This window comes from Rhinoderma darwinii, unplaced genomic scaffold (genome assembly GCF_050947455.1).
Source record: "Rhinoderma darwinii isolate aRhiDar2 unplaced genomic scaffold, aRhiDar2.hap1 Scaffold_630, whole genome shotgun sequence".
In the NCBI taxonomy this organism is placed as follows: domain Eukaryota; kingdom Metazoa; phylum Chordata; class Amphibia; order Anura; family Rhinodermatidae; genus Rhinoderma; species Rhinoderma darwinii.
The window spans coordinates 65,698-82,036 of NW_027464186.1; the positions used below are offsets into that span (position 1 = coordinate 65,698).

The 16,339-nt window shown below is 47.7% G+C and overlaps 11 non-coding genes across 11 annotated transcripts; all 11 read left to right on the forward strand.

The window, feature by feature from the left end:
• Positions 1-751: 751 nt before the first annotated feature.
• On the forward strand, positions 752-942 carry LOC142726738 (U2 spliceosomal RNA). Its single transcript, XR_012876991.1, has one exon. It is a non-coding gene; the product is annotated as a U2 spliceosomal RNA (small nuclear RNA).
• A 1,293-nt stretch (positions 943-2,235) lies between these two features.
• Positions 2,236-2,426, forward strand: LOC142726739 (U2 spliceosomal RNA). The gene has a single exon (XR_012876992.1). It is a non-coding gene; the product is annotated as a U2 spliceosomal RNA (small nuclear RNA).
• A 1,292-nt stretch (positions 2,427-3,718) lies between these two features.
• LOC142726697 (U2 spliceosomal RNA) lies at positions 3,719-3,909 on the forward strand. Its single transcript, XR_012876954.1, has one exon. It is a non-coding gene; the product is annotated as a U2 spliceosomal RNA (small nuclear RNA).
• A 1,277-nt stretch (positions 3,910-5,186) lies between these two features.
• On the forward strand, positions 5,187-5,377 carry LOC142726740 (U2 spliceosomal RNA). Its single transcript, XR_012876993.1, has one exon. It is a non-coding gene; the product is annotated as a U2 spliceosomal RNA (small nuclear RNA).
• Positions 5,378-6,669: 1,292 nt separating this feature from the next.
• On the forward strand, positions 6,670-6,860 carry LOC142726698 (U2 spliceosomal RNA). Its single transcript, XR_012876955.1, has one exon. It is a non-coding gene; the product is annotated as a U2 spliceosomal RNA (small nuclear RNA).
• A 1,276-nt stretch (positions 6,861-8,136) lies between these two features.
• On the forward strand, positions 8,137-8,327 carry LOC142726741 (U2 spliceosomal RNA). The gene has a single exon (XR_012876994.1). It is a non-coding gene; the product is annotated as a U2 spliceosomal RNA (small nuclear RNA).
• Positions 8,328-9,603: 1,276 nt separating this feature from the next.
• LOC142726743 (U2 spliceosomal RNA) lies at positions 9,604-9,794 on the forward strand. Its single transcript, XR_012876996.1, has one exon. It is a non-coding gene; the product is annotated as a U2 spliceosomal RNA (small nuclear RNA).
• Positions 9,795-11,095: 1,301 nt separating this feature from the next.
• On the forward strand, positions 11,096-11,286 carry LOC142726745 (U2 spliceosomal RNA). The gene has a single exon (XR_012876997.1). It is a non-coding gene; the product is annotated as a U2 spliceosomal RNA (small nuclear RNA).
• A 1,280-nt stretch (positions 11,287-12,566) lies between these two features.
• LOC142726746 (U2 spliceosomal RNA) lies at positions 12,567-12,757 on the forward strand. Its single transcript, XR_012876998.1, has one exon. It is a non-coding gene; the product is annotated as a U2 spliceosomal RNA (small nuclear RNA).
• Positions 12,758-14,045: 1,288 nt separating this feature from the next.
• Positions 14,046-14,236, forward strand: LOC142726747 (U2 spliceosomal RNA). The gene has a single exon (XR_012876999.1). It is a non-coding gene; the product is annotated as a U2 spliceosomal RNA (small nuclear RNA).
• A 1,300-nt stretch (positions 14,237-15,536) lies between these two features.
• Positions 15,537-15,727, forward strand: LOC142726693 (U2 spliceosomal RNA). The gene has a single exon (XR_012876950.1). It is a non-coding gene; the product is annotated as a U2 spliceosomal RNA (small nuclear RNA).
• Positions 15,728-16,339: the final 612 nt, after the last annotated feature.

Sequence of the window (16,339 nt, forward strand, 5' to 3'; positions counted from 1 at the left end):
CTACAAAGAGAGCAGCAATTTGGATTTGTTACTATGTTACCTAGAAGAATAACAAACTGTGCAAGGATGGAGGTTGTAGGAGCAAGGAGAAGTTGTCTGTAAAGTTGGTGGATGCCTATTTTCCATTTTGCAGTCCCTTGTCTCCCTCTTGTGGCCTCCTGGAGGCAACTAGCTGTGCAAAAAAAAGACAGCCTGGCGGCCGGCTGTTGCAGTGTTGCCCTCTCAGGCAACACTGAGTGACTGACTGAGCCTCACCGTCTTATATAAAGTTCAGACGGAACTTTGCACGTGTCATAGTGGAGCCCTCAGGATTCCAGAGCCAGCTTTCTGACATCATAATGGGGCCTCAGAGATAAAAGCCTGGGCCCAGGCAGTGTTGGTCAGTGCTGCTCAGCAGGCAGCACTGGACTGGACTGGATTACAGCTGATACAAGGTGTGAAGGAACAAGGGGTGGCTGTGGGCATGCACTTGCTGCCGCTGCCAGTGTTTATCTGCATGGCAGCAGGGCATTTGGGCGTTGCCAGGAAGGCGTTTTTATGTAGATTCCTCCTCTTTCAGCACTGCATTGTGGTGCAAGCAAAAGAAGCAAATCCTGTCTGGCTTCCTCTCCGGCCTTTATTCACCTCCCGTGTAGCTGTGAGTGTGTGAGCCTGCAGGGCCCCATGGAATTGCCTAGAAGTAGGCTGAATCGCTGCAAGGGCTGAACAGCAGTATCGGGCAGGCTCGGGCAACGCGCGGCCCGTTCGGGTTATCGCTTCTCGGCCTTTTGGCTAAGATCAAGTGTAGTATCTGTTCTTATCAGTTTAATATCTGATACGTCCCCTATCTGGGGACCATATATTAAATGGATTTTTAGAACAGGGAGATGGAAATAGAGCTTGCTCTGTCCACTCCACGCATTGACCTGGTATTGCAGTATTTCCAGGACCGGTGCACCCTTTCCTTATGTGTTGACTAAAAGCAGATTCCAAAAGTGTTTTTTGTCTTTGCTATTGTTTCTGTCTTTCTGAAGGGATCTCCCCTTTTAATCCCATTATTTCAACACCTGTTGGACAATGCATGAGTGATAATGAGCTCATTGATTAAATGCAATTAATGAATAGATTGCCACCTCTTGTTGTGTGTCGTCTGTGTTTCTGTGTTTCCGGCATTTCACATTGGAACACCTCATTCACCTTCCTTGTCTTCTCTCCGCCCTCCCTTTTAGGTAAGTTAAAGAGCTGCACCTGAGCCAGCCACTGATTGATTGATTGATTGATTGATTGATTGATTGATTGATTGATTGATTGATTGATGCAGCACAACAGTCAAATAGTGGAGTGGAGTAGGGGAACAGCAAACAGCCAATAAAGCAGCCCGCCCGCTCGCCTGCCCGCCACAATGGACCTACCTGTGTACACTAGATGGATGTGATGGAATGTACTGTCGTCCCTACATTTCAAGAAGAAGTAAGAATTGCAGTTGCAACAAAGCCTTGCTTGCCTACAAAGAGAGCAGCAATTTGGATTTGTTACTATGTTACCTAGAAGAATAACAAACTGTGCAAGGATGGAGGTTGTAGGAGCAAGGAGAAGTTGTCTGTAAAGTTGGTGGATGCCTATTTTCCATTTTGCAGTCCCTTGTCTCCCTCTTGTGGCCTCCTGGAGGCAACTAGCTGTGCAAAAAAAAAGACAGCCTGGCGGCCGGCTGTTGCAGTGTTGCCCTCTCAGGCAACACTGAGTGACTGACTGAGCCTCACCGTCTTATATAAAGTTCAGACGGAACTTTGCACGTGTCATAGTGGAGCCCTCAGGATTCCAGAGCCAGCTTTCTGACATCATAATGGGGCCTCAGAGATAAAAGCCTGGGCCCAGGCAGTGTTGGTCAGTGCTGCTCAGCAGGCAGCACTGGACTGGACTGGATTACAGCTGATACAAGGTGTGAAGGAACAAGGGGTGGCTGTGGGCATGCACTTGCTGCCGCTGCCAGTGTTTATCTGCATGGCAGCAGGGCATTTGGGCGTTGCCAGGAAGGCGTTTTTATGTAGATTCCTCCTCTTTCAGCACTGCATTGTGGTGCAAGCAAAAGAAGCAAATCCTGTCTGGCTTCCTCTCCGGCCTTTATTCACCTCCCGTGTAGCTGTGAGTGTGTGAGCCTGCAGGGCCCCATGGAATTGCCTAGAAGTAGGCTGAATCGCTGCAAGGGCTGAACAGCAGTATCGGGCAGGCTCGGGCAACGCGCGGCCCGTTCGGGTTATCGCTTCTCGGCCTTTTGGCTAAGATCAAGTGTAGTATCTGTTCTTATCAGTTTAATATCTGATACGTCCCCTATCTGGGGACCATATATTAAATGGATTTTTAGAACAGGGAGATGGAAATAGAGCTTGCTCTGTCCACTCCACGCATTGACCTGGTATTGCAGTATTTCCAGGACCGGTGCACCCTTTCCTTATGTGTTGACTAAAAGCAGATTCCAAAAGTGTTTTTTGTCTTTGCTATTGTTTCTGTCTTTCTGAAGGGATCTCCCCTTTTAATCCCATTATTTCAACACCTGTTGGACAATGCATGAGTGATAATGAGCTCATTGATTAAATGCAATTAATGAATAGATTGCCACCTCTTGTTGTGTGTCGTCTGTGTTTCTGTGTTTCCGGCATTTCACATTGGAACACCTCATTCACCTTCCTTGTCTTCTCTCCGCCCTCCCTTTTAGGTAAGTTAAAGAGCTGCACCTGAGCCAGCCACTGATTGATTGATTGATTGATTGATTGATTGATTGATTGATTGATTGATTGATTGATGCAGCACAACAGTCAAATAGTGGAGTGGAGTAGGGGAACAGCAAACAGCCAATAAAGCAGCCCGCCCGCTCGCCTGCCCGCCACAATGGACCTACCTGTGTACACTAGATGGATGTGATGGAATGTACTGTCGTCCCTACATTTCAAGAAGAAGTAAGAATTGCAGTTGCAACAAAGCCTTGCTTGCCTACAAAGAGAGCAGCAATTTGGATTTGTTACTATGTTACCTAGAAGAATAACAAACTGTGCAAGGATGGAGGTTGTAGGAGCAAGGAGAAGTTGTCTGTAAAGTTGGTGGATGCCTATTTTCCATTTTGCAGTCCCTTGTCTCCCTCTTGTGGCCTCCTGGAGGCAACTAGCTGTGCAAAAAAAAGACAGCCTGGCGGCCGGCTGTTGCAGTGTTGCCCTCTCAGGCAACACTGAGTGACTGACTGAGCCTCACCGTCTTATATAAAGTTCAGACGGAACTTTGCACGTGTCATAGTGGAGCCCTCAGGATTCCAGAGCCAGCTTTCTGACATCATAATGGGGCCTCAGAGATAAAAGCCTGGGCCCAGGCAGTGTTGGTCAGTGCTGCTCAGCAGGCAGCACTGGACTGGACTGGATTACAGCTGATACAAGGTGTGAAGGAACAAGGGGTGGCTGTGGGCATGCACTTGCTGCCGCTGCCAGTGTTTATCTGCATGGCAGCAGGGCATTTGGGCGTTGCCAGGAAGGCGTTTTTATGTAGATTCCTCCTCTTTCAGCACTGCATTGTGGTGCAAGCAAAAGAAGCAAATCCTGTCTGGCTTCCTCTCCGGCCTTTATTCACCTCCCGTGTAGCTGTGAGTGTGTGAGCCTGCAGGGCCCCATGGAATTGCCTAGAAGTAGGCTGAATCGCTGCAAGGGCTGAACAGCAGTATCGGGCAGGCTCGGGCAACGCGCGGCCCGTTCGGGTTATCGCTTCTCGGCCTTTTGGCTAAGATCAAGTGTAGTATCTGTTCTTATCAGTTTAATATCTGATACGTCCCCTATCTGGGGACCATATATTAAATGGATTTTTAGAACAGGGAGATGGAAATAGATCTTGCTCTGTCCACTCCACGCATTGACCTGGTATTGCAGTATTTCCAGGACCGGTGCACCCTTTCCTTATGTGTTGACTAAAAGCAGATTCCAAAAGTGTTTTTTGTCTTTGCTATTGTTTCTGTCTTTCTGAAGGGATCTCCCCTTTTAATCCCATTATTTCAACACCTGTTGGACAATGCATGAGTGATAATGAGCTCATTGATTAAATGCAATTAATGAATAGATTGCCACCTCTTGTTGTGTGTCGTCTGTGTTTCTGTGTTTCCGGCATTTCACATTGGAACACCTCATTCACCTTCCTTGTCTTCTCTCCGCCCTCCCTTTTAGGTAAGTTAAAGAGCTGCACCTGAGCCAGCCACTGATTGATTGATTGATTGATTGATTGATTGATTGATTGATGCAGCACAACAGTCAAATAGTGGAGTGGAGTAGGGGAACAGCAAACAGCCAATAAAGCAGCCCGCCCGCTCGCCTGCCCGCCACAATGGACCTACCTGTGTACACTAGATGGATGTGATGGAATGTACTGTCGTCCCTACATTTCAAGAAGAAGTAAGAATTGCAGTTGCAACAAAGCCTTGCTTGCCTACAAAGAGAGCAGCAATTTGGATTTGTTACTATGTTACCTAGAAGAATAACAAACTGTGCAAGGATGGAGGTTGTAGGAGCAAGGAGAAGTTGTCTGTAAAGTTGGTGGATGCCTATTTTCCATTTTGCAGTCCCTTGTCTCCCTCTTGTGGCCTCCTGGAGGCAACTAGCTGTGCAAAAAAAAAGACAGCCTGGCGGCCGGCTGTTGCAGTGTTGCCCTCTCAGGCAACACTGAGTGACTGACTGAGCCTCACCGTCTTATATAAAGTTCAGACGGAACTTTGCACGTGTCATAGTGGAGCCCTCAGGATTCCAGAGCCAGCTTTCTGACATCATAATGGGGCCTCAGAGATAAAAGCCTGGGCCCAGGCAGTGTTGGTCAGTGCTGCTCAGCAGGCAGCACTGGACTGGACTGGATTACAGCTGATACAAGGTGTGAAGGAACAAGGGGTGGCTGTGGGCATGCACTTGCTGCCGCTGCCAGTGTTTATCTGCATGGCAGCAGGGCATTTGGGCGTTGCCAGGAAGGCGTTTTTATGTAGATTCCTCCTCTTTCAGCACTGCATTGTGGTGCAAGCAAAAGAAGCAAATCCTGTCTGGCTTCCTCTCCGGCCTTTATTCACCTCCCGTGTAGCTGTGAGTGTGTGAGCCTGCAGGGCCCCATGGAATTGCCTAGAAGTAGGCTGAATCGCTGCAAGGGCTGAACAGCAGTATCGGGCAGGCTCGGGCAACGCGCGGCCCGTTCGGGTTATCGCTTCTCGGCCTTTTGGCTAAGATCAAGTGTAGTATCTGTTCTTATCAGTTTAATATCTGATACGTCCCCTATCTGGGGACCATATATTAAATGGATTTTTAGAACAGGGAGATGGAAATAGAGCTTGCTCTGTCCACTCCACGCATTGACCTGGTATTGCAGTATTTCCAGGACCGGTGCACCCTTTCCTTATGTGTTGACTAAAAGCAGATTCCAAAAGTGTTTTTTGTCTTTGCTATTGTTTCTGTCTTTCTGAAGGGATCTCCCCTTTTAATCCCATTATTTCAACACCTGTTGGACAATGCATGAGTGATAATGAGCTCATTGATTAAATGCAATTAATGAATAGATTGCCACCTCTTGTTGTGTGTCGTCTGTGTTTCTGTGTTTCCGGCATTTCACATTGGAACACCTCATTCACCTTCCTTGTCTTCTCTCCGCCCTCCCTTTTAGGTAAGTTAAAGAGCTGCACCTGAGCCAGCCACTGATTGATTGATTGATTGATTGATTGATTGATTGATTGATTGATTGATTGATTGATGCAGCACAACAGTCAAATAGTGGAGTGGAGTAGGGGAACAGCAAACAGCCAATAAAGCAGCCCGCCCGCTCGCCTGCCCGCCACAATGGACCTACCTGTGTACACTAGATGGATGTGATGGAATGTACTGTCGTCCCTACATTTCAAGAAGAAGTAAGAATTGCAGTTGCAACAAAGCCTTGCTTGCCTACAAAGAGAGCAGCAATTTGGATTTGTTACTATGTTACCTAGAAGAATAACAAACTGTGCAAGGATGGAGGTTGTAGGAGCAAGGAGAAGTTGTCTGTAAAGTTGGTGGATGCCTATTTTCCATTTTGCAGTCCCTTGTCTCCCTCTTGTGGCCTCCTGGAGGCAACTAGCTGTGCAAAAAAAAGACAGCCTGGCGGCCGGCTGTTGCAGTGTTGCCCTCTCAGGCAACACTGAGTGACTGACTGAGCCTCACCGTCTTATATAAAGTTCAGACGGAACTTTGCACGTGTCATAGTGGAGCCCTCAGGATTCCAGAGCCAGCTTTCTGACATCATAATGGGGCCTCAGAGATAAAAGCCTGGGCCCAGGCAGTGTTGGTCAGTGCTGCTCAGCAGGCAGCACTGGACTGGACTGGATTACAGCTGATACAAGGTGTGAAGGAACAAGGGGTGGCTGTGGGCATGCACTTGCTGCCGCTGCCAGTGTTTATCTGCATGGCAGCAGGGCATTTGGGCGTTGCCAGGAAGGCGTTTTTATGTAGATTCCTCCTCTTTCAGCACTGCATTGTGGTGCAAGCAAAAGAAGCAAATCCTGTCTGGCTTCCTCTCCGGCCTTTATTCACCTCCCGTGTAGCTGTGAGTGTGTGAGCCTGCAGGGCCCCATGGAATTGCCTAGAAGTAGGCTGAATCGCTGCAAGGGCTGAACAGCAGTATCGGGCAGGCTCGGGCAACGCGCGGCCCGTTCGGGTTATCGCTTCTCGGCCTTTTGGCTAAGATCAAGTGTAGTATCTGTTCTTATCAGTTTAATATCTGATACGTCCCCTATCTGGGGACCATATATTAAATGGATTTTTAGAACAGGGAGATGGAAATAGATCTTGCTCTGTCCACTCCACGCATTGACCTGGTATTGCAGTATTTCCAGGACCGGTGCACCCTTTCCTTATGTGTTGACTAAAAGCAGATTCCAAAAGTGTTTTTTGTCTTTGCTATTGTTTCTGTCTTTCTGAAGGGATCTCCCCTTTTAATCCCATTATTTCAACACCTGTTGGACAATGCATGAGTGATAATGAGCTCATTGATTAAATGCAATTAATGAATAGATTGCCACCTCTTGTTGTGTGTCGTCTGTGTTTCTGTGTTTCCGGCATTTCACATTGGAACACCTCATTCACCTTCCTTGTCTTCTCTCCGCCCTCCCTTTTAGGTAAGTTAAAGAGCTGCACCTGAGCCAGCCACTGATTGATTGATTGATTGATTGATTGATTGATTGATTGATGCAGCACAACAGTCAAATAGTGGAGTGGAGTAGGGGAACAGCAAACAGCCAATAAAGCAGCCCGCCCGCTCGCCTGCCCGCCACAATGGACCTACCTGTGTACACTAGATGGATGTGATGGAATGTACTGTCGTCCCTACATTTCAAGAAGAAGTAAGAATTGCAGTTGCAACAAAGCCTTGCTTGCCTACAAAGAGAGCAGCAATTTGGATTTGTTACTATGTTACCTAGAAGAATAACAAACTGTGCAAGGATGGAGGTTGTAGGAGCAAGGAGAAGTTATCTGTAAAGTTGGTGGATGCCTATTTTCCATTTTGCAGTCCCTTGTCTCCCTCTTGTGGCCTCCTGGAGGCAACTAGCTGTGCAAAAAAAAGACAGCCTGGCGGCCGGCTGTTGCAGTGTTGCCCTCTCAGGCAACACTGAGTGACTGACTGAGCCTCACCGTCTTATATAAAGTTCAGACGGAACTTTGCACGTGTCATAGTGGAGCCCTCAGGATTCCAGAGCCAGCTTTCTGACATCATAATGGGGCCTCAGAGATAAAAGCCTGGGCCCAGGCAGTGTTGGTCAGTGCTGCTCAGCAGGCAGCACTGGACTGGACTGGATTACAGCTGATACAAGGTGTGAAGGAACAAGGGGTGGCTGTGGGCATGCACTTGCTGCCGCTGCCAGTGTTTATCTGCATGGCAGCAGGGCATTTGGGCGTTGCCAGGAAGGCGTTTTTATGTAGATTCCTCCTCTTTCAGCACTGCATTGTGGTGCAAGCAAAAGAAGCAAATCCTGTCTGGCTTCCTCTCCGGCCTTTATTCACCTCCCGTGTAGCTGTGAGTGTGTGAGCCTGCAGGGCCCCATGGAATTGCCTAGAAGTAGGCTGAATCGCTGCAAGGGCTGAACAGCAGTATCGGGCAGGCTCGGGCAACGCGCGGCCCGTTCGGGTTATCGCTTCTCGGCCTTTTGGCTAAGATCAAGTGTAGTATCTGTTCTTATCAGTTTAATATCTGATACGTCCCCTATCTGGGGACCATATATTAAATGGATTTTTAGAACAGGGAGATGGAAATAGAGCTTGCTCTGTCCACTCCACGCATTGACCTGGTATTGCAGTATTTCCAGGACCGGTGCACCCTTTCCTTATGTGTTGACTAAAAGCAGATTCCAAAAGTGTTTTTTGTCTTTGCTATTGTTTCTGTCTTTCTGAAGGGATCTCCCCTTTTAATCCCATTATTTCAACACCTGTTGGACAATGCATGAGTGATAATGAGCTCATTGATTAAATGCAATTAATGAATAGATTGCCACCTCTTGTTGTGTGTCGTCTGTGTTTCTGTGTTTCCGGCATTTCACATTGGAACACCTCATTCACCTTCCTTGTCTTCTCTCCGCCCTCCCTTTTAGGTAAGTTAAAGAGCTGCACCTGAGCCAGCCACTGATTGATTGATTGATTGATTGATTGATTGATTGATTGATGCAGCACAACAGTCAAATAGTGGAGTGGAGTAGGGGAACAGCAAACAGCCAATAAAGCAGCCCGCCCGCTCGCCTGCCCGCCACAATGGACCTACCTGTGTACACTAGATGGATGTGATGGAATGTACTGTCGTCCCTACATTTCAAGAAGAAGTAAGAATTGCAGTTGCAACAAAGCCTTGCTTGCCTACAAAGAGAGCAGCAATTTGGATTTGTTACTATGTTACCTAGAAGAATAACAAACTGTGCAAGGATGGAGGTTGTAGGAGCAAGGAGAAGTTGTCTGTAAAGTTGGTGGATGCCTATTTTCCATTTTGCAGTCCCTTGTCTCCCTCTTGTGGCCTCCTGGAGGCAACTAGCTGTGCAAAAAAAAGACAGCCCGGCGGCCGGCTGTTGCAGTGTTGCCCTCTCAGGCAACACTGAGTGACTGACTGAGCCTCACCGTCTTATATAAAGTTCAGACGGAACTTTGCACGTGTCATAGTGGAGCCCTCAGGATTCCAGAGCCAGCTTTCTGACATCATAATGGGGCCTCAGAGATAAAAGCCTGGGCCCAGGCAGTGTTGGTCAGTGCTGCTCAGCAGGCAGCACTGGACTGGACTGGATTACAGCTGATACAAGGTGTGAAGGAACAAGGGGTGGCTGTGGGCATGCACTTGCTGCCGCTGCCAGTGTTTATCTGCATGGCAGCAGGGCATTTGGGCGTTGCCAGGAAGGCGTTTTTATGTAGATTCCTCCTCTTTCAGCACTGCATTGTGGTGCAAGCAAAAGAAGCAAATCCTGTCTGGCTTCCTCTCCGGCCTTTATTCACCTCCCGTGTAGCTGTGAGTGTGTGAGCCTGCAGGGCCCCATGGAATTGCCTAGAAGTAGGCTGAATCGCTGCAAGGGCTGAACAGCAGTATCGGGCAGGCTCGGGCAACGCGCGGCCCGTTCGGGTTATCGCTTCTCGGCCTTTTGGCTAAGATCAAGTGTAGTATCTGTTCTTATCAGTTTAATATCTGATACGTCCCCTATCTGGGGACCATATATTAAATGGATTTTTAGAACAGGGAGATGGAAATAGAGCTTGCTCTGTCCACTCCACGCATTGACCTGGTATTGCAGTATTTCCAGGACCGGTGCACCCTTTCCTTATGTGTTGACTAAAAGCAGATTCCAAAAGTGTTTTTTGTCTTTGCTATTGTTTCTGTCTTTCTGAAGGGATCTCCCCTTTTAATCCCATTATTTCAACACCTGTTGGACAATGCATGAGTGATAATGAGCTCATTGATTAAATGCAATTAATGAATAGATTGCCACCTCTTGTTGTGTGTCGTCTGTGTTTCTGTGTTTCCGGCATTTCACATTGGAACACCTCATTCACCTTCCTTGTCTTCTCTCCGCCCTCCCTTTTAGGTAAGTTAAAGAGCTGCACCTGAGCCAGCCACTGATTGATTGATTGATTGATTGATTGATTGATTGATTGATTGATTGATTGATTGATTGATTGATGCAGCACAACAGTCAAATAGTGGAGTGGAGTAGGGGAACAGCAAACAGCCAATAAAGCAGCCCGCCCGCTCGCCTGCCCGCCACAATGGACCTACCTGTGTACACTAGATGGATGTGATGGAATGTACTGTCGTCCCTACATTTCAAGAAGAAGTAAGAATTGCAGTTGCAACAAAGCCTTGCTTGCCTACAAAGAGAGCAGCAATTTGGATTTGTTACTATGTTACCTAGAAGAATAACAAACTGTGCAAGGATGGAGGTTGTAGGAGCAAGGAGAAGTTGTCTGTAAAGTTGGTGGATGCCTATTTTCCATTTTGCAGTCCCTTGTCTCCCTCTTGTGGCCTCCTGGAGGCAACTAGCTGTGCAAAAAAAAAGACAGCCTGGCGGCCGGCTGTTGCAGTGTTGCCCTCTCAGGCAACACTGAGTGACTGACTGAGCCTCACCGTCTTATATAAAGTTCAGACGGAACTTTGCACGTGTCATAGTGGAGCCCTCAGGATTCCAGAGCCAGCTTTCTGACATCATAATGGGGCCTCAGAGATAAAAGCCTGGGCCCAGGCAGTGTTGGTCAGTGCTGCTCAGCAGGCAGCACTGGACTGGACTGGATTACAGCTGATACAAGGTGTGAAGGAACAAGGGGTGGCTGTGGGCATGCACTTGCTGCCGCTGCCAGTGTTTATCTGCATGGCAGCAGGGCATTTGGGCGTTGCCAGGAAGGCGTTTTTATGTAGATTCCTCCTCTTTCAGCACTGCATTGTGGTGCAAGCAAAAGAAGCAAATCCTGTCTGGCTTCCTCTCCGGCCTTTATTCACCTCCCGTGTAGCTGTGAGTGTGTGAGCCTGCAGGGCCCCATGGAATTGCCTAGAAGTAGGCTGAATCGCTGCAAGGGCTGAACAGCAGTATCGGGCAGGCTCGGGCAACGCGCGGCCCGTTCGGGTTATCGCTTCTCGGCCTTTTGGCTAAGATCAAGTGTAGTATCTGTTCTTATCAGTTTAATATCTGATACGTCCCCTATCTGGGGACCATATATTAAATGGATTTTTAGAACAGGGAGATGGAAATAGAGCTTGCTCTGTCCACTCCACGCATTGACCTGGTATTGCAGTATTTCCAGGACCGGTGCACCCTTTCCTTATGTGTTGACTAAAAGCAGATTCCAAAAGTGTTTTTTGTCTTTGCTATTGTTTCTGTCTTTCTGAAGGGATCTCCCCTTTTAATCCCATTATTTCAACACCTGTTGGACAATGCATGAGTGATAATGAGCTCATTGATTAAATGCAATTAATGAATAGATTGCCACCTCTTGTTGTGTGTCGTCTGTGTTTCTGTGTTTCCGGCATTTCACATTGGAACACCTCATTCACCTTCCTTGTCTTCTCTCCGCCCTCCCTTTTAGGTAAGTTAAAGAGCTGCACCTGAGCCAGCCACTGATTGATTGATTGATTGATTGATTGATTGATTGATTGATTGATGCAGCACAACAGTCAAATAGTGGAGTGGAGTAGGGGAACAGCAAACAGCCAATAAAGCAGCCCGCCCGCTCGCCTGCCCGCCACAATGGACCTACCTGTGTACACTAGATGGATGTGATGGAATATACTGTCGTCCCTACATTTCAAGAAGAAGTAAGAATTGCAGTTGCAACAAAGCCTTGCTTGCCTACAAAGAGAGCAGCAATTTGGATTTGTTACTATGTTACCTAGAAGAATAACAAACTGTGCAAGGATGGAGGTTGTAGGAGCAAGGAGAAGTTGTCTGTAAAGTTGGTGGATGCCTATTTTCCATTTTGCAGTCCCTTGTCTCCCTCTTGTGGCCTCCTGGAGGCAACTAGCTGTGCAAAAAAAAGACAGCCTGGCGGCCGGCTGTTGCAGTGTTGCCCTCTCAGGCAACACTGAGTGACTGACTGAGCCTCACCGTCTTATATAAAGTTCAGACGGAACTTTGCACGTGTCATAGTGGAGCCCTCAGGATTCCAGAGCCAGCTTTCTGACATCATAATGGGGCCTCAGAGATAAAAGCCTGGGCCCAGGCAGTGTTGGTCAGTGCTGCTCAGCAGGCAGCACTGGACTGGACTGGATTACAGCTGATACAAGGTGTGAAGGAACAAGGGGTGGCTGTGGGCATGCACTTGCTGCCGCTGCCAGTGTTTATCTGCATGGCAGCAGGGCATTTGGGCGTTGCCAGGAAGGCGTTTTTATGTAGATTCCTCCTCTTTCAGCACTGCATTGTGGTGCAAGCAAAAGAAGCAAATCCTGTCTGGCTTCCTCTCCGGCCTTTATTCACCTCCCGTGTAGCTGTGAGTGTGTGAGCCTGCAGGGCCCCATGGAATTGCCTAGAAGTAGGCTGAATCGCTGCAAGGGCTGAACAGCAGTATCGGGCAGGCTCGGGCAACGCGCGGCCCGTTCGGGTTATCGCTTCTCGGCCTTTTGGCTAAGATCAAGTGTAGTATCTGTTCTTATCAGTTTAATATCTGATACGTCCCCTATCTGGGGACCATATATTAAATGGATTTTTAGAACAGGGAGATGGAAATAGAGCTTGCTCTGTCCACTCCACGCATTGACCTGGTATTGCAGTATTTCCAGGACCGGTGCACCCTTTCCTTATGTGTTGACTAAAAGCAGATTCCAAAAGTGTTTTTTGTCTTTGCTATTGTTTCTGTCTTTCTGAAGGGATCTCCCCTTTTAATCCCATTATTTCAACACCTGTTGGACAATGCATGAGTGATAATGAGCTCATTGATTAAATGCAATTAATGAATAGATTGCCACCTCTTGTTGTGTGTCGTCTGTGTTTCTGTGTTTCCGGCATTTCACATTGGAACACCTCATTCACCTTCCTTGTCTTCTCTCCGCCCTCCCTTTTAGGTAAGTTAAAGAGCTGCACCTGAGCCAGCCACTGATTGATTGATTGATTGATTGATTGATTGATTGATTGATTGATTGATTGATGCAGCACAACAGTCAAATAGTGGAGTGGAGTAGGGGAACAGCAAACAGCCAATAAAGCAGCCCGCCCGCTCGCCTGCCCGCCACAATGGACCTACCTGTGTACACTAGATGGATGTGATGGAATGTACTGTCGTCCCTACATTTCAAGAAGAAGTAAGAATTGCAGTTGCAACAAAGCCTTGCTTGCCTACAAAGAGAGCAGCAATTTGGATTTGTTACTATGTTACCTAGAAGAATAACAAACTGTGCAAGGATGGAGGTTGTAGGAGCAAGGAGAAGTTGTCTGTAAAGTTGGTGGATGCCTATTTTCCATTTTGCAGTCCCTTGTCTCCCTCTTGTGGCCTCCTGGAGGCAACTAGCTGTGCAAAAAAAAGACAGCCTGGCGGCCGGCTGTTGCAGTGTTGCCCTCTCAGGCAACACTGAGTGACTGACTGAGCCTCACCGTCTTATATAAAGTTCAGACGGAACTTTGCACGTGTCATAGTGGAGCCCTCAGGATTCCAGAGCCAGCTTTCTGACATCATAATGGGGCCTCAGAGATAAAAGCCTGGGCCCAGGCAGTGTTGGTCAGTGCTGCTCAGCAGGCAGCACTGGACTGGACTGGATTACAGCTGATACAAGGTGTGAAGGAACAAGGGGTGGCTGTGGGCATGCACTTGCTGCCGCTGCCAGTGTTTATCTGCATGGCAGCAGGGCATTTGGGCGTTGCCAGGAAGGCGTTTTTATGTAGATTCCTCCTCTTTCAGCACTGCATTGTGGTGCAAGCAAAAGAAGCAAATCCTGTCTGGCTTCCTCTCCGGCCTTTATTCACCTCCCGTGTAGCTGTGAGTGTGTGAGCCTGCAGGGCCCCATGGAATTGCCTAGAAGTAGGCTGAATCGCTGCAAGGGCTGAACAGCAGTATCGGGCAGGCTCGGGCAACGCGCGGCCCGTTCGGGTTATCGCTTCTCGGCCTTTTGGCTAAGATCAAGTGTAGTATCTGTTCTTATCAGTTTAATATCTGATACGTCCCCTATCTGGGGACCATATATTAAATGGATTTTTAGAACAGGGAGATGGAAATAGAGCTTGCTCTGTCCACTCCACGCATTGACCTGGTATTGCAGTATTTCCAGGACCGGTGCACCCTTTCCTTATGTGTTGACTAAAAGCAGATTCCAAAAGTGTTTTTTGTCTTTGCTATTGTTTCTGTCTTTCTGAAGGGATCTCCCCTTTTAATCCCATTATTTCAACACCTGTTGGACAATGCATGAGTGATAATGAGCTCATTGATTAAATGCAATTAATGAATAGATTGCCACCTCTTGTTGTGTGTCGTCTGTGTTTCTGTGTTTCCGGCATTTCACATTGGAACACCTCATTCACCTTCCTTGTCTTCTCTCCGCCCTCCCTTTTAGGTAAGTTAAAGAGCTGCACCTGAGCCAGCCACTGATTGATTGATTGATTGATTGATTGATTGATTGATTGATTGATTGATTGATTGATTGATTGATGCAGCACAACAGTCAAATAGTGGAGTGGAGTAGGGGAACAGCAAACAGCCAATAAAGCAGCCCGCCCGCTCGCCTGCCCGCCACAATGGACCTACCTGTGTACACTAGATGGATGTGATGGAATGTACTGTCGTCCCTACATTTCAAGAAGAAGTAAGAATTGCAGTTGCAACAAAGCCTTGCTTGCCTACAAAGAGAGCAGCAATTTGGATTTGTTACTATGTGACCTAGAAGAATAACAAACTGTGCAAGGATGGAGGTTGTAGGAGCAAGGAGAAGTTGTCTGTAAAGTTGGTGGATGCCTATTTTCCATTTTGCAGTCCCTTGTCTCCCTCTTGTGGCCTCCTGGAGGCAACTAGCTGTGCAAAAAAAAGACAGCCTGGCGGCCGGCTGTTGCAGTGTTGCCCTCTCAGGCAACACTGAGTGACTGACTGAGCCTCACCGTCTTATATAAAGTTCAGACGGAACTTTGCACGTGTCATAGTGGAGCCCTCAGGATTCCAGAGCCAGCTTTCTGACATCATAATGGGGCCTCAGAGATAAAAGCCTGGGCCCAGGCAGTGTTGGTCAGTGCTGCTCAGCAGGCAGCACTGGACTGGACTGGATTACAGCTGATACAAGGTGTGAAGGAACAAGGGGTGGCTGTGGGCATGCACTTGCTGCCGCTGCCAGTGTTTATCTGCATGGCAGCAGGGCATTTGGGCGTTGCCAGGAAGGCGTTTTTATGTAGATTCCTCCTCTTTCAGCACTGCATTGTGGTGCAAGCAAAAGAAGCAAATCCTGTCTGGCTTCCTCTCCGGCCTTTATTCACCTCCCGTGTAGCTGTGAGTGTGTGAGCCTGCAGGGCCCCATGGAATTGCCTAGAAGTAGGCTGAATCGCTGCAAGGGCTGAACAGCAGTATCGGGCAGGCTCGGGCAACGCGCGGCCCGTTCGGGTTATCGCTTCTCAGCCTTTTGGCTAAGATCAAGTGTAGTATCTGTTCTTATCAGTTTAATATCTGATACGTCCCCTATCTGGGGACCATATATTAAATGGATTTTTAGAACAGGGAGATGGAAATAGAGCTTGCTCTGTCCACTCCACGCATTGACCTGGTATTGCAGTATTTCCAGGACCGGTGCACCCTTTCCTTATGTGTTGACTAAAAGCAGATTCCAAAAGTGTTTTTTGTCTTTGCTATTGTTTCTGTCTTTCTGAAGGGATCTCCCCTTTTAATCCCATTATTTCAACACCTGTTGGACAATGCATGAGTGATAATGAGCTCATTGATTAAATGCAATTAATGAATAGATTGCCACCTCTTGTTGTGTGTCGTCTGTGTTTCTGTGTTTCCGGCATTTCACATTGGAACACCTCATTCACCTTCCTTGTCTTCTCTCCGCCCTCCCTTTTAGGTAAGTTAAAGAGCTGCACCTGAGCCAGCCACTGATTGATTGATTGATTGATTGATTGATTGATTGATTGATTGATTGATTGATGCAGCACAACAGTCAAATAGTGGAGTGGAGTAGGGGAACAGCAAACAGCCAATAAAGCAGCCCGCCCGCTCGCCTGCCCGCCACAATGGACCTACCTGTGTACACTAGATGGATGTGATGGAATGTACTGTCGTCCCTACATTTCAAGAAGAAGTAAGAATTGCAGTTGCAACAAAGCCTTGCTTGCCTACAAAGAGAGCAGCAATTTGGATTTGTTACTATGTTACCTAGAAGAATAACAAACTGTGCAAGGATGGAGGTT